Source organism: Chamaea fasciata, unplaced genomic scaffold (genome assembly GCF_029207755.1).
Source record: "Chamaea fasciata isolate MVZ Bird 193981 ecotype frontalis unplaced genomic scaffold, bChaFas1.0.hap1 SCAF_34, whole genome shotgun sequence".
In the NCBI taxonomy this organism is placed as follows: Eukaryota; Metazoa; Chordata; class Aves; order Passeriformes; family Sylviidae; genus Chamaea; species Chamaea fasciata.
In genome coordinates this window covers 2,547,113-2,560,363 of record NW_027094119.1, presented here as the reverse complement: position 1 = coordinate 2,560,363, position 13,251 = coordinate 2,547,113, and positions in this window count along the sequence as shown.

Genomic DNA, 13,251 nt, shown 5'->3' with positions numbered 1-13,251 from the left:
CTCTACCTTTGCATTGATATCATCTGAAACTCAGGCGTGATCCTTCAGATAGGCAGTTAACAGGATCCTTTAATGCCCTCTGGATTAGACACTTGTGATGTGATATTGATCACTGCAGCTTTGAATCATCATTACAGATGTGAGCTAATACCTTAAGCTGAGTTTGATGCTGGATAATAACTCATGTTTTCAGGCTAGAGCAATCTCTTTTGCTTACACCAGGAAATTAGAAAAGGCAGAGTGGCAATGAACAATGTGACTTTGTCTTGCTTAGTTGGGAAAATATTGCTGTGTTCTGCTGTGTTTTGAAACAAAAAAAAAAAACCAAAACAAAACCCAATGCTTGTTTTATTTTTCTGAAGGTGTTGTTATGCTTTGGGGAACTTGGGGATGAAGCAAGATATTATCAAAGAAGTGAAAAACTGTTCATACTAGAAGTAGTATTAGAACCAAAACAATTTGTAGGGGAATTCCTCTTACTTTACAGTCCTTGCAGTGTTCTCTTAATCTTGCTTTCTTTCCCTGTTAATGTGCAGAGGTTTGTATGTGGAGAGTTTTCCATAACGTAGGTTCTCTATAACACTGCTTTTGGGGAATGAGAGAGGAGGAACTTTGTCTTGAAAAGTATTTCAAATCTTCCAGTTGATGGCTCTGTCTGCAAAAACCCAGTTTTTCCCACCACTGCTAAGCTGCAGCTAAAAACGGTGGAAAGCCTGTTTTTTTGGGAGCAGAGGACACTGCAGCAACACTGCAGAACAGCTGAGAAAACTTGTGGAAATGTTTAAGGTTTGCAAATTTGCCTTGTGACAACTTGCAGTTCCAGCATTTTCCTTAAAGCGAATGATTTGAGGTTGTGTGGACTGCTCTTATGTTTCCAGGATTGTCCTAACAGTCTTCAAACCATTGTTTTTACTTGTTACTTCAAGAGACGGGAAACTTGGACATGTAGTTTTGTCCAAACTCTGGATGAAGCCTTTGAAGGAGTATCTTTCAAAACATATTTCCCGGGCCTATGGAGACATGGTGTCCTACAGTCCTTAAGTGTCCTGTAGGAAATAGTACTTTTTGCTACAGACTTCAGCTTGTAACGAGATTTAATATCAATGCTTTCAATAGATTCAAAATAATTTTCTGTCTCTGGTGATGCATTCTTTTTCAGAGGTTTTTGTCTCACTGTTCTGCCTAACAGTGTTCCGAAGAAATGAATTTTCAACAGGAATTGAGAAGTTGTGGTTTTGAATCTTATTTCAAGGAGGCATCTCCAGGGATCAAGTTGAAGTGCATTACATTGGTTTGTTTCCATATCTGGGTTAGTAATTGGACAAATACGAAGACAGTTGGAAACACAGAAATAGGTTTTTTTTCTTTTTGTATTGCTTCAAATTTAATTATTTGAAGAAACCAGATTTTGCTCTAAGTTTAGTTTTTCCTGACTCCTGTCTATCCTTTCTAATAAGCGTTTTTCACTTTTTTAGGGCAGCTTTTTCTTAATGTTTAATTGTAGTGTGTCCCTTACTTGGCAATATTTTGCTCAGGGTGATTTGCAGAGTAAAGTAGCTTGCTCATGAAAGTTGATTTTTTATCAGGTCTGTAGAGCCATGTGCTTGTGTGTGGGGGTGAGAAGAGGGCAGAGAAAGGGAAGAAGGCAAGGATTAAGTGAGTCGATATATGTGCGAGAGGTTGCCTGCACTGCAGAGATTAAACAAACCAAAGAAGGGCTCTGTCTGAAATGAGGAATTAAATGTATTTGTGACAAATATCAACATCTATCTCTAATTTGTTTTTACTCAAGAACTAGGCCCTTAGAGATTTGTGAAATCTATTGGCAAACATCATGACTACATTTTGAGAGACAAAAAATGTGTAAAAGGAAGAAAAAAAAATGGGGAAGGGAGAGGGGCAAGAGAATTATTCTGGTCTGAAGAGGATGGATGACTTTCTAGAGCCTATCTGGAAAAAATATTGACAGATTCAACAGCAAATAACACATGGATGAGAGGTTTTTTTTCCAAAGTAATTGGTGCCAGATGTAGCCCGTCCTTTAACTTGATAAAATAATAGTTTCGGTGTAGGAAGTTCATAATCTACACTTAAGAAACATGTCTGTGTAGTTCTCTATGGGAAATTACAAAAGAAGGTGTTAAAATGGTGGTTGGTAAAGTGGACAGGGAATGACTGAAGGGGAGAGCAAGAAGCTGTACTTGGAAGGGAAGAATTGGTCTGTTAATACAGATCCTCAGGGTTTGTCTTGAGACTGTTCTTCAGGATGAACTAAATGCTATGGCACAGGATTAAGAGACTTTGATAGGCGGGAGGAGCAGATAATTCCTGGAAGAGCTGGATGGTCTCAACAGCCTGGAATGTAAAGCAGGGCACAGTTGAGTAACATGGAGTGAAGTTGATGTGCTAGTGAGAATTGTTGTGAAGGAGAAGCTTTTAAAACAAAAAACCCACCCACCCAACAAGCAGCTGTGAAGGTTCTGGCTCACAACAGGCTGGCCATAAGCAGGGAATGTGTTGATGCTGTGGAAAAGGTTTGGTTTCAGTGGAATGGAAAACCAAGCTGTTTTAAGATGGAGAGCTGGCAACACTGTCAGGCCACAAGTCACATGTGGGATTGGCAGGGCAATGCCAGGTTTGACTTATTGCTGTTGATTTTCTCCCTTACTGAAACTATATTATTTACCTCAATTTTATAGCTTCTGGAAGGTTCTGGAAAAGATGTCCAATACTACTGTGTTTATAGACTTGTTAGTTTCAGTTCAAGAAAATAATATTTGTAGTAGTTCTGAAAAGAAACAGCTTTCTTTTATTCTGGATCATAAATTTTAGTGTCACAAACATGGCATGTACAAGAAAATGGGTCGAAGCTGAGAAACAGCGTAGAATTATTCTGAGAAACACTTGAAAAAACAGCATAGAATTGTTCTTATTCTGAAGCAGGGATGTCATGCTGAAGTGAGATCATCTGCAAGGTGTTGCTTAGAACATGATGGAGGCATAAATCCCCTTAGTGGAGGCATTTACCATGAATTATTTCACTTGTAGATATTTCCATTTAAATATGGTGTGTGGAAGACTTTCTGAAATGAGTCTTTTCTCGTAGTTGTGGAATCCAGTGTAGGAGTCTGTCCAAGAAAAGTGGATTATTAATGTAGTTAAGGACTCTGTGGCCGCCATTTACCAAAGGTGTATTGAAGGCTTCTCTGAAGCGTGTCAGAAGTTAGGCTGTCTTTGTGCTTTTCCTGGTTTGCCTTTGTCTGGAGTTTCCATTTGGGGTGGGGAGAACATTGGTCTGACACCAGGATCATCTGTTTTCACAACTGTTCTAGAAGAGACAAGAACCTTGAATTTTTCTCTGGTCCTGGTATGTATAAAACGAGCTAGGAGGCTGTACTTGTCTTATATAGCTGCATTCCTTTTCCTCTACACCTTTGATTTTGAAGTCTGGATGGCTCAAACTCATTTTATTTGCTTCATTGGCATGTATTAGGGAAAGTATTAACACAAGCGATTTTTCTTGAGAAGAAAAAAAAAGAGAAAAAAGTATTGTAAAATCAAGATGATGTATAAAGAAAAGTTGTTCTCTTCCTCTGAGTGTATTTGTCATTGCTTTGGATAGAAGACTGAAAGTATGAGAAAGGGACATCAATTTTAACTCTGAGCTATGTTGTGTTTATCTCCATAACAGGCAGGTTTTCTAGTGAATCCCAGTTAATCTAATATTGGATCCTCGGTGAAAATCTCCAAACCAAATAATAAAATAGGTAAAAGCTTTAAAATCCTTATCATAGCATGTGTGCACAGTGGAGGATTGGTGTCTTTCTTCTAAACAGAGCTTAGGAATCAGAAGAGCATGTTGGACTCAACAATGTTTCAAGTAGATGCAATAATAGGATGGTTTGAAGAGTGGGGATACTTGAAAGGAATCTCTTCATCTTCCATGTGAAATATAATCCTGAAGGAATTGATTTCCTTTTATGCTTTGATGTAAATTTGACTTATCTGTTTCTCTCAGATAAACATGGGTGATCTGAGGCAATTGGATATCAGCTCTTGGATTCTGCAGGCAGTGTCATTTTCATTCCTTGAGGGAGAGAAGGGAAAGGGAGGAGGCATTAGGTTATAAAGTAGTATAAGCTCATCCTTACATAGAGCTTCTTACAATACTAAATACATCTAAACCAAATCTTCTGCATTTCCAGTTGTTGTATTCTTCTCTGATTTCTATCGCTTTGTGTCATTCAGTGCTATCTGATCCCATTAGCCCAAATCCCTCTGCATGAAGTATGTAATGCTGCTCTAATAACAAAAAATGCCCAGTGGGGTTGTTCCCTGGGGGGCCTTGTACTGGAGGCGAGCTCCCATCACCTGACAGGGATCTGATGATCGCAGTGCTGTCTCTGGGATCGGAGGTGCTGGGCTGGCTCAGGTTCTCCTCCCAAACTCCATGGTGATGGCTCTGTTTGCATTCCGTGCCTTTTCGTATGTCCTCGCTGTGACACAGGCGTCAGGGGAATCACAAAGGCGGCAGATGGTCTGTGCACAGCTCCCTCAAGCGTAAAACAACATTTCTGTGCTTGTTGTCAGGACCTTAAATTGCACACTGTTCTGTTTGGTTATTTTCAAACCCTGTGTTGGCCCGAGGGGCTCGGATGAGAAATATTTGCATATCACAAAGTGGGAGCAAGGGCTGAATTAAAGTGGCAAGCAACTGGATTGAAACTAAATTCTAAGTGGAAGTTGTATGTGCTCATTTTTAACAAGGGTTTATTTTGTTATTTTTAATGAAAGCAATGACCTCTACTAGAATTGAACAAGACACAGGTTGTGTACAGTGTGTTTATGGGATTTTTTTGCTGCTTCCCCTCACCAAATATACTGGAGTTGTTAATTTTTACACAAAGCCTGGACTCAACCCCCCCCCCCCCCCCGTAATACTGTAACATCTACACCTGAAATGTATATTCAAATGTAGGCTAAAGAACGTTCCAAATGGGCTTATTATCCTTAATGTTCTTCTGCTGCAGTTCAAGTAAATGTAATGTATTAGTTGCTCATTGAATGCGCAGTACCACTTTTAAAAATTCACTTTGCTGTGCAGGTTTTTTCCCAAGATACATTAGATAATGTCAAGTTTAAATCTGTCCGTGAGTCTACAGAGATTGCCATGCAGATGGAGCTGTGGAAAGCCAAATGAAAGATTTTCATATAAGCACACTGGGCTTAAACAAATCTGTTTAATTTGTTTTCCTCCCAGCCCCTGTTTTCAACCACTTGAATTCCTCAGATATTCAAAGTTGTTTTGGAAGTGTTTAACACAGAAAGTGAAAATGCAGCCTGAAGAAAAGGATTGTTATTTTAAGAGAGGAATATTTGGAAAGTGGTGGGAACAAACAAAGGTACAAGTTCATTATGACATGAATTTAGTCTCAGACTAAATGGTTTTCTTCTGTGTCCATGCTAGGACAAAGAGATTGCTTCCCCCAGTTTGTCCTCCCCTTGCTGCATGAGGAAACTTCAGTTACCAAATACAGGATCTTGTGCATCTTCATGCGTCTTGGTACATAATGGCAGTTTAAACACTTTGCTTTGTGTAATTTTGTCAGCGGATGGGATAGGGAGAAAAATCTGATTTGGATGATTCCTGGATATTTTTATCAGGTCAGGGCTGTAATATTGGCCACTGGTGAGTGGTAATTTGTATTAGGGGAGATTTCTTGTCTTTCATAGCTCCCCTAGATTAGTGTACAGAGGATATTGAGAAAATGCTTGGGCTGAGGTTGGCCAGAGTCTCATGGTCAGTCACTAGGTATTTCTAAGGGTTTTCTGAGCTTCTGTATCTATCTGTGTATCATCCTGTTGCCCCAATGCAAGGAATTAATTGATCCAGTCAGGATAATAAGCTGCCAAGAATAGCAATCCTTTGGTAGATAGATATACAAAATTCATTTTATCTGTCCAAGCACTGATGAAATGCAGGACCTGGGCTGATGCTTTGCTAGTGTAAACCAATTCTTGTGTTTGGTAAAGATACTTTCTTTAGGCATTAAAAAAAACCGCTCAAATTTGTCTCTTCAACGGGCTTTAGTACAATTACGTGGTAGTAAATGCATCAACAAATACTGGTTTTAGTTATTTTTTGAAATAGCTCTTAAAAAACATCCCAAATCTTGATAATTCATTGGAGCCTTCTATAATTGTTTGGCATTTCAGTGTGTGCAGGCAGTAGAGCATGTGAGCAGCTGTAACCACGTTTGTGCGGTCAGTTTTGCAAATACATGAAAAAACTTGCTTATGGGAGAGTCACAGCCCACTTGTGTTTACAACCTGAGACTGGTACAGTGAGTAAAAACAAGCTGGGATACTTGTAGGAACAACAAAAACCCAGGAAACCTTGAGAAATATTTGGAATCAAAATATTGTGTGTTTATGGCCAATGCAGTGCTAACAGAGCCAGGACATGTGGCATGTTAATGTTTGGGTTTGGTTTTTTAATGTCCACTTAAAACTAGTAACGTGGCTCAGATTTTTCAATACAGATCTCTTAGGTACTGGAGGTAGTTAAGTGTGTCATACTAAACACTCTTGGAGTTGAAAATGTTGCTTTGTGTGAGTATTTATATCTTCTGAAACTCAGCTGTGCATGCTTTTTGTTCACCGTTGAAATGCTGTAACCACAGTTGAATTGAAATTGGTCGGTTCAAAGGAACTGATACAATTTTATCTGTTTACTCATCTAACTTACAGCAAGAAATAGGCACAGACTGGACTGAGGGATGTTCACTAGTATGTCTGAAAATTTGTGTTTGATAATTGAAGTTAAATATCCTGAGAAAACCTCATAAACAGGGGTGAAATTCAACATGTAAAGTGCTTGTTTTCTTTTGTGGCCTTGTGTGAACTGTCTTGCAGATCAAACTTGTAAATCCTTCTATGTGAGTTAGTTAGCATTAGCAATAAGTGGCAAAGTCCATACTGTTGTTAAGAATTTGGATGCTGTGTAGGGCAAATCCACCTTTTCACCCTATTGTTTGGCCTCTCTTCTCACCATTTCTGTAATCATCAATGATTGAGTAAATCCCCAAGAACATTTTGTGGTAGTGATGCAACCACACTTGCCATTTTGTGAGTGTGCAATAAATATGTATTAAATGGTACCAAATGAGCTTAGCAGAGATAATAGGTTGTGTGCTTTTCTCTAGAGGCAAGAACACCAGGTGTGGCCTGGTGTTGGGATTGTGGATCACAGGAATCAGTCAATGACCTCAGTTTTAAAACACCAGGCTGGCTGCATTTGGTCTGCTCTGCTCTCATCTGGAATCTCTGCTGTATGTACAACTACAAACTCTTGGTTTATAAATTTACTTAAAATATTATAAGTCTCCTACTGATGTAAGACTGCTCCTCCAAGGAAAGGTTTATTAAAGAAACAAATCTTACGTGAGAAGAGTGCAGAGAAGAGATGCATTTTGCCATAGCTGTATGACTGAACCTATGGTGGTGGCTAGAAATTCTGAATCTTTTCTTCCAGCCCCCGTGTTGGAGGAAGGGTTAGGTTGGAATGCTGCAGTTTTCTAAAGTAGTGTCTTGGAAGTGAGAGGAATGAGTCCCAGACTGAGCCTTCCTTTAGGAGAGGAACTGCAGGTCCTGAGGTGGATATCTGCAAGGAGTTTTAGCAGTGTTACTAGACAGAATATGTATATTTTAAAACCAAGATAACTGTGTTCTGATGGATTCCCCGTATAATACTTCCCAGGTGTTGATGGTACAGTTCATAATCTGGACCTGTGCAACTGTAGTTGCTTTTCTTGACAGTCTCAGTTCCAATTCTGTGTTACTGGCTTTTATAGCAACTGGAGAGAGCCAAGTGGCAGAGCAGTTTACTGTGGACGGATGCTGAAAATGTCTGAGACTAGATTGCTAGTTGGGTTTGAGTTATTTTTCCAGTTATTCTGTAGAAGAAATCTCCTTTGAAAACTGCAGCTGGGTGAGTGGAGTTTCTCCAGGGTGATCTGGCCTGGGCTGTGGCTGTGGGTCACTGCTTATCCTGGCTCCAGCTGCTCAGAGCACCGAGGAGAATTTGGGGTTCAGGCTGGCAGCACACAGGTCCTGCAGGGAGGGCAGGAGTGAGATTCCTGGTATTTTCTGATCTTCTGCCTGATAGCTGGGCAGGGTGAGTTTTCAGGCCTCTCCTGCTTGAAATACAAGCTTGGGGTATAAAATATTGTTAAGTAGGGCACTCCACAAGTCACCATGCTTGTCTGCTTCTCTGCTTTCTTGCAGTGAGCAAATACAGCTGTTCTTTACAGATGGCTTTGCTCCTACCCTTCATATTGGGCCATGATCTGTTCATTCATTGACGTTGGTGGAGGTTTGGTTGTGGGTGAATTCTTTGGAGAACAATTACTATCCCCAACTACAGACAAAACCAAAATAATGAATTCTCCCACAAAATTGTGCCTCTGCTAACATGACTATAAAATGCAGTGATTACTGCTGCTGCTCACTCAGTGACTTGTGTGAAAGCTGGATGTTGGCTCATGGGGCACAGTTTTATGAAAAGTGTATTGGGAGTTGTGGGAAAGTTCTAGGGGGTTAAATGTGGATTTTATTTTGTTTGTCTGTTTGTTTTCCAGTAATGGTGATTTTAGTCTTTGTAGTATGAGGGAAGCATTAAGTTGTCAGGTGCCTTGAACTGTGTTAATCCTCTCTGGCTGGAACAATTAGGCACTGAGAATCCCAACTGGCGAATGGTTTTGGTTACTGTGCTTCTCAAGTACTCATAACAGAGCTTCAGGTCCACAGTCAGGAAAAACAGGAATTGCAAAGTTTAAAGTTTTCATTCTCCTCTCTCCCTTGCTGATGTTTTTGCAGATTTGACAGTGTTTTGAAGAGGCCAGAAAGGTGAACATGCACACCCTCCTCACTGTGTTTGGTTGTGTCTTGTTATCCAGTTAGATATTGAAGTGAGTATTTGGATTATTAATTGTTTAGGCAGGAGCAGAACCCTTAAATAGATGAATTCCCTTCTTTGTAGAAATGTTATTCTAAAGATGTTTGCTGGATAAATCTTGTGTTTTATTTTAATTAAGATGAAATTATGGAATCAAATTTAGAAGGAGGAAGATAATTTGCTCAGGGTAGCCCCATTTTCTTCTTAAAATGGTACTTGGGCATTATTTGTAATGGTATTTTTCAAGTACTTTCTGGATAAAATGTACTAAGGAAACAGCATGGCGCTGTCTGTAGCAGTGCCTCAAACTCATGAAAAATCTAGACTTAAGGGAAAGAAATAGGAAAGAATAGGCAGGCTGAGATGAAAAGTTATTGATCCCTTTGATCTCACCAAAAATCAGTGGGGGTTTTGACTTGTATGTTATTAGTAGCAGGAACTGACTTTAGCTAAATAAAATTAGCTGGTTTTGGGGGAAAACCCAAAACCAGGTGGCGGTGAAGAAAAAAGTGTAAGTTATTCTGGCTTAAAAAAAGAGGGTTTGTGGACAGTAGGAACAAGGAAATAACCTTCACTTTTTCCTTTTGAAAAGTGCCTTTTTCAATACTAGTGCAAGTGCTTTACCTTGAGATGTGACCTTTGCGGTGAGCAGTTTTCTGAAACATCTTCCATGTGATGTGCCCTGTGGCACTGGCAATGAAAATGCAGTGTATTTTTAAATACTCTTAAAATAGGGATTGCTAAACTACTTCTCTGAAAGCATCTTCCCTTCAGTTCACCAGAAATTACCAATTTGAGCAGTCAGGTGGACTGTATTGCTGTTTCTGCTTAGCGTTTTTAGATCTCCAAACTGAAATGCCATTTGAAGGGATTGTGTGTTGCTCAGTAATGTTAGTGTTGTTCTAATGTCATAATCTCTGTGTGGAAAGCGGGAAATGTCCGAACTGTAGATAAGTGGTCTAATAGACAGCAGAAGATCAACCTCTCAACTCAGCATGTGCCTTTCACGTATTTGGCTTATTTTTGCTCCTATTGTGCAGCCACTGCCTAAAGTTGTGTCAGGCTGCTGTGGTCAAGTTCCTTTCTTGTTTAGGGTTCACCTGGTTACCTGACATCAAAGCAATTTCATTCTAGGATGTTGGATGTTGGTTTTTTAGTATGTGGAATACCGAACTCGGCATGAGCTGCAGAAGTGAGCTGCCTTGGAGCAGAGCATTGAGTCCCAATCTTGCAGATGTGCAAGTTGCACTCACAATTTCAGCTCCTTAGGTTCAGAAACGATTCTGTGGAAAGTTCTGCCCAGTGTTCTGCTATTTGGAGTATCTATGTGGAGAACTCTAAGGAGCCCTGGTCTTGGAATGGGTTATTCAGTTATCCTTTAAGTATTGCTGGAGTGCTGCTCGAAGAGCTGGCTGTGCTAGAAATGGCACTCTGCAACAGCACAAAAGTGATCCGTAACACAAGTAACCCTTTGAGACAATGTGGTAAAGGAAAATACTGAATCTGTGTGTTCAAGATCATCCAGTTGTAGAGTTTAGAGGAGTTCTCACGTCTGCAGTGCTGATTTATAGGCATCGTCTGTGGCGAAAGGCAAAGTCATCACAGACGTTAAGTGCAGCATATGGTTCTGTATAATAAAATTCAACTCGTGCTCTCTGCTTTAGCCTCTACCGTATGGTTTTGACTTAATTTGTAGCCATTTGTTACGCCAGATAAGTTTAAGAAAAAGTTACACAGTGATTTATTATTCGAAGAAAACCTCCATGTTTCCTACCCTGTCATTAATGAACTTCGATCAAATTATTTGATCAGTCTACCAAAGTTGTATGGGTTTACCTATTAAACAGTTAAACAGCTATTAAATAGCTATTAAACAGTTCTGTTAAAGGTGTTAATAGCGCAAATAAGCATATAGTTTAGCTAGTCAGAGATAATTTGATATGGAAAACTTTGTATGTGATTCTCGTGACAGGATGAAAGAGTAACTTGGAGTTTGTTTGGTAGTAAAAGTACTTAATATTTTTTAGAATAGCTGTGTGGGGGTTGAGCGTGTGTGTTTAAATACTTCTACATGTCTACTCTGAGAAATGAGGGGTCAGACCTGTCTCTCCAGGGCTTTGAACATAATTCAGGTAATAGTTCCATGTTGTACCCCATCTTAATTTGAATGCGTAGGTCAAAGTGAATCTTTCAGTTGTGTAATGTAAATGGTGACATTTGAGTATTTTTGTTAACTATCGTACATGAAAATATAATACTGAAGAAGTAAGAGTTGCCTCATTAGGCTGAAATATGGGCGTCGATTGGTCTAGCAAAGTTTCTGTGCTTATGAAATACAGGAAATGTATTTTTATTTTTCTCCTGTTAGCAAGAGATTCTGTTAGTGATTCCTTCATGGATCTTTAGGGGGGTGCAGGTAGTCCTGACTGCTCTGCTTTCTGACAAATTAATTTGGTGTGCTTTACCTTTGGTGGAAGATTAAAGGGGAAAATACTCTGGTATATCAGATTTTCCTTGGAGGCAACCTGTGACTTAGTAGTTTGGAACAAATGCTTTCCATGTGGAATAGGCAGTAAAGGGCTCCTTCTGTAACTGTGAGTGATAGTGAAAGAGTGCTTGTCACCTGATGCTTTGTTCCTTTAAGTATTGTGCATTTAGGGTATTTTATATTCTGTGTAAGTGTGTACAGAAATGCTTTTAGACCAACAAGTTTGTGTTAATATGAGCCTAAAAGAAAAGTCCTTATCTGGTGTAAATTTGATGTTTGTTGGTGGCTGTAAGGTAACACAGCTAGATGTGGTGTTAATACAGGACGAACACGCCTTCACAGGTGCTGGTTAGATTCTCCTTTATTTCATTTAGAATCTTCCTGACTGACAAGACAGGATTTCTTCACCGTGGCTTTTTATTTAGCATTTATTACATATTGACTGGCACTTTTCATTTAAAACAGCAGTGTTAGCTGGCCCCTTGTAACTGTATGAACATCTCAAATGTGAAGAGTTGAATCCAGTGCTTTGAACAGATAGCCAGAGCACTGAGTGCCAGAGGTGGTGCTAATGTGGGCAATGGCTTCCTGTATGCCTGAAGCCAGATTTTATCTTTATACTTTGTATTGGGATTTATAAAATGGGATTGAGCAGTGTTTTTCTGGAGTTGATGCATTTGGAAGGCAATTTTTCTTCTGAGCACGTCCATGTGTGTTGTTTTTGAAATTTTAAGGTGCCTGTCCTGGTGGGAAGTCAGTAATAAGCATAATAAGAAAAACCCAACCCTGTTCTTCAAATGAATTCATAAACCCACTGGAACTCCTTGAGTTTGATGGAAAAGTGACATTAGTCAACAAAAACTGCATTCTAGTCTCACAGCTCATGTATTTTTTGACACACTGCCATGTGCAGCCTGCCTGCTGCACAGCAGTATTGGGAACATCTGGAAATAAATTCGTGGGTAAAAGTGAAAATTAATTATGTGCCTAACTCATCTCTACATGCAGTAAATGATGATATGGAAGTATTCTCTCTGTTAAATGCTAGGCAGGTATTGGATTAGGTGAAGACAAAATTGAAGGAAATTGAATGTTTTGGTACTCCCAAGGAGCTCGAGCTCAAAGACTTGCCAGTCCTGGGAAAGAATAAACATCGGCAGTGGGGCTGCTCCAGTGCATAAGTGCTTCCCAGGAGTAGAAATACTGAAAACTGTACTTGCAACCTTGAAAAGGAATAATATCACCCTGATGCGAGTTCTGTTCTTAGTTTGTAGATGAATATGCCTGAGTAGCTCAAGGGGTAGTTGAAATTGGATGACTGAAGGATGGGGTTGCACGGAGGAGCTCTTGGGGTAACATTCAAATGCTGTGGTTAGCTCTGTCTCGTGTTTATCTATATTTTCTTCCTTCACTCCCTTGAAATACCAAATATTCCCTGTGGTCTAATGAGATGCTGCTGTCCTAACTTCCCTATGTTTGCTGCTGAGTAATATTTTCATGCTCATCATTTCAACAAAGAAAGATGTCGAGGCAAAGAAAGGCCCTCAAAATGAATAATGAGCTGTCTTTCTATTAAGTTCGTGTTGAACACTTAATATTATTCATTCTCTATGCTCCAACTGTGCTTGTAATGGTGTCTGATAGTGAAGTATGAGCTTCATACATAAGAACATGAGACTCTTGCAATGTGAGAGCACAAGCTCTCCTGGGACCAGATCAGGGTGTGGAGGTTCTGGTGGCTTTTTTTTTAGAGCTTTGTTTGATATGTGGAGTTTCAGAGACGTTTTCAGTGACATTTTTGAGCTCT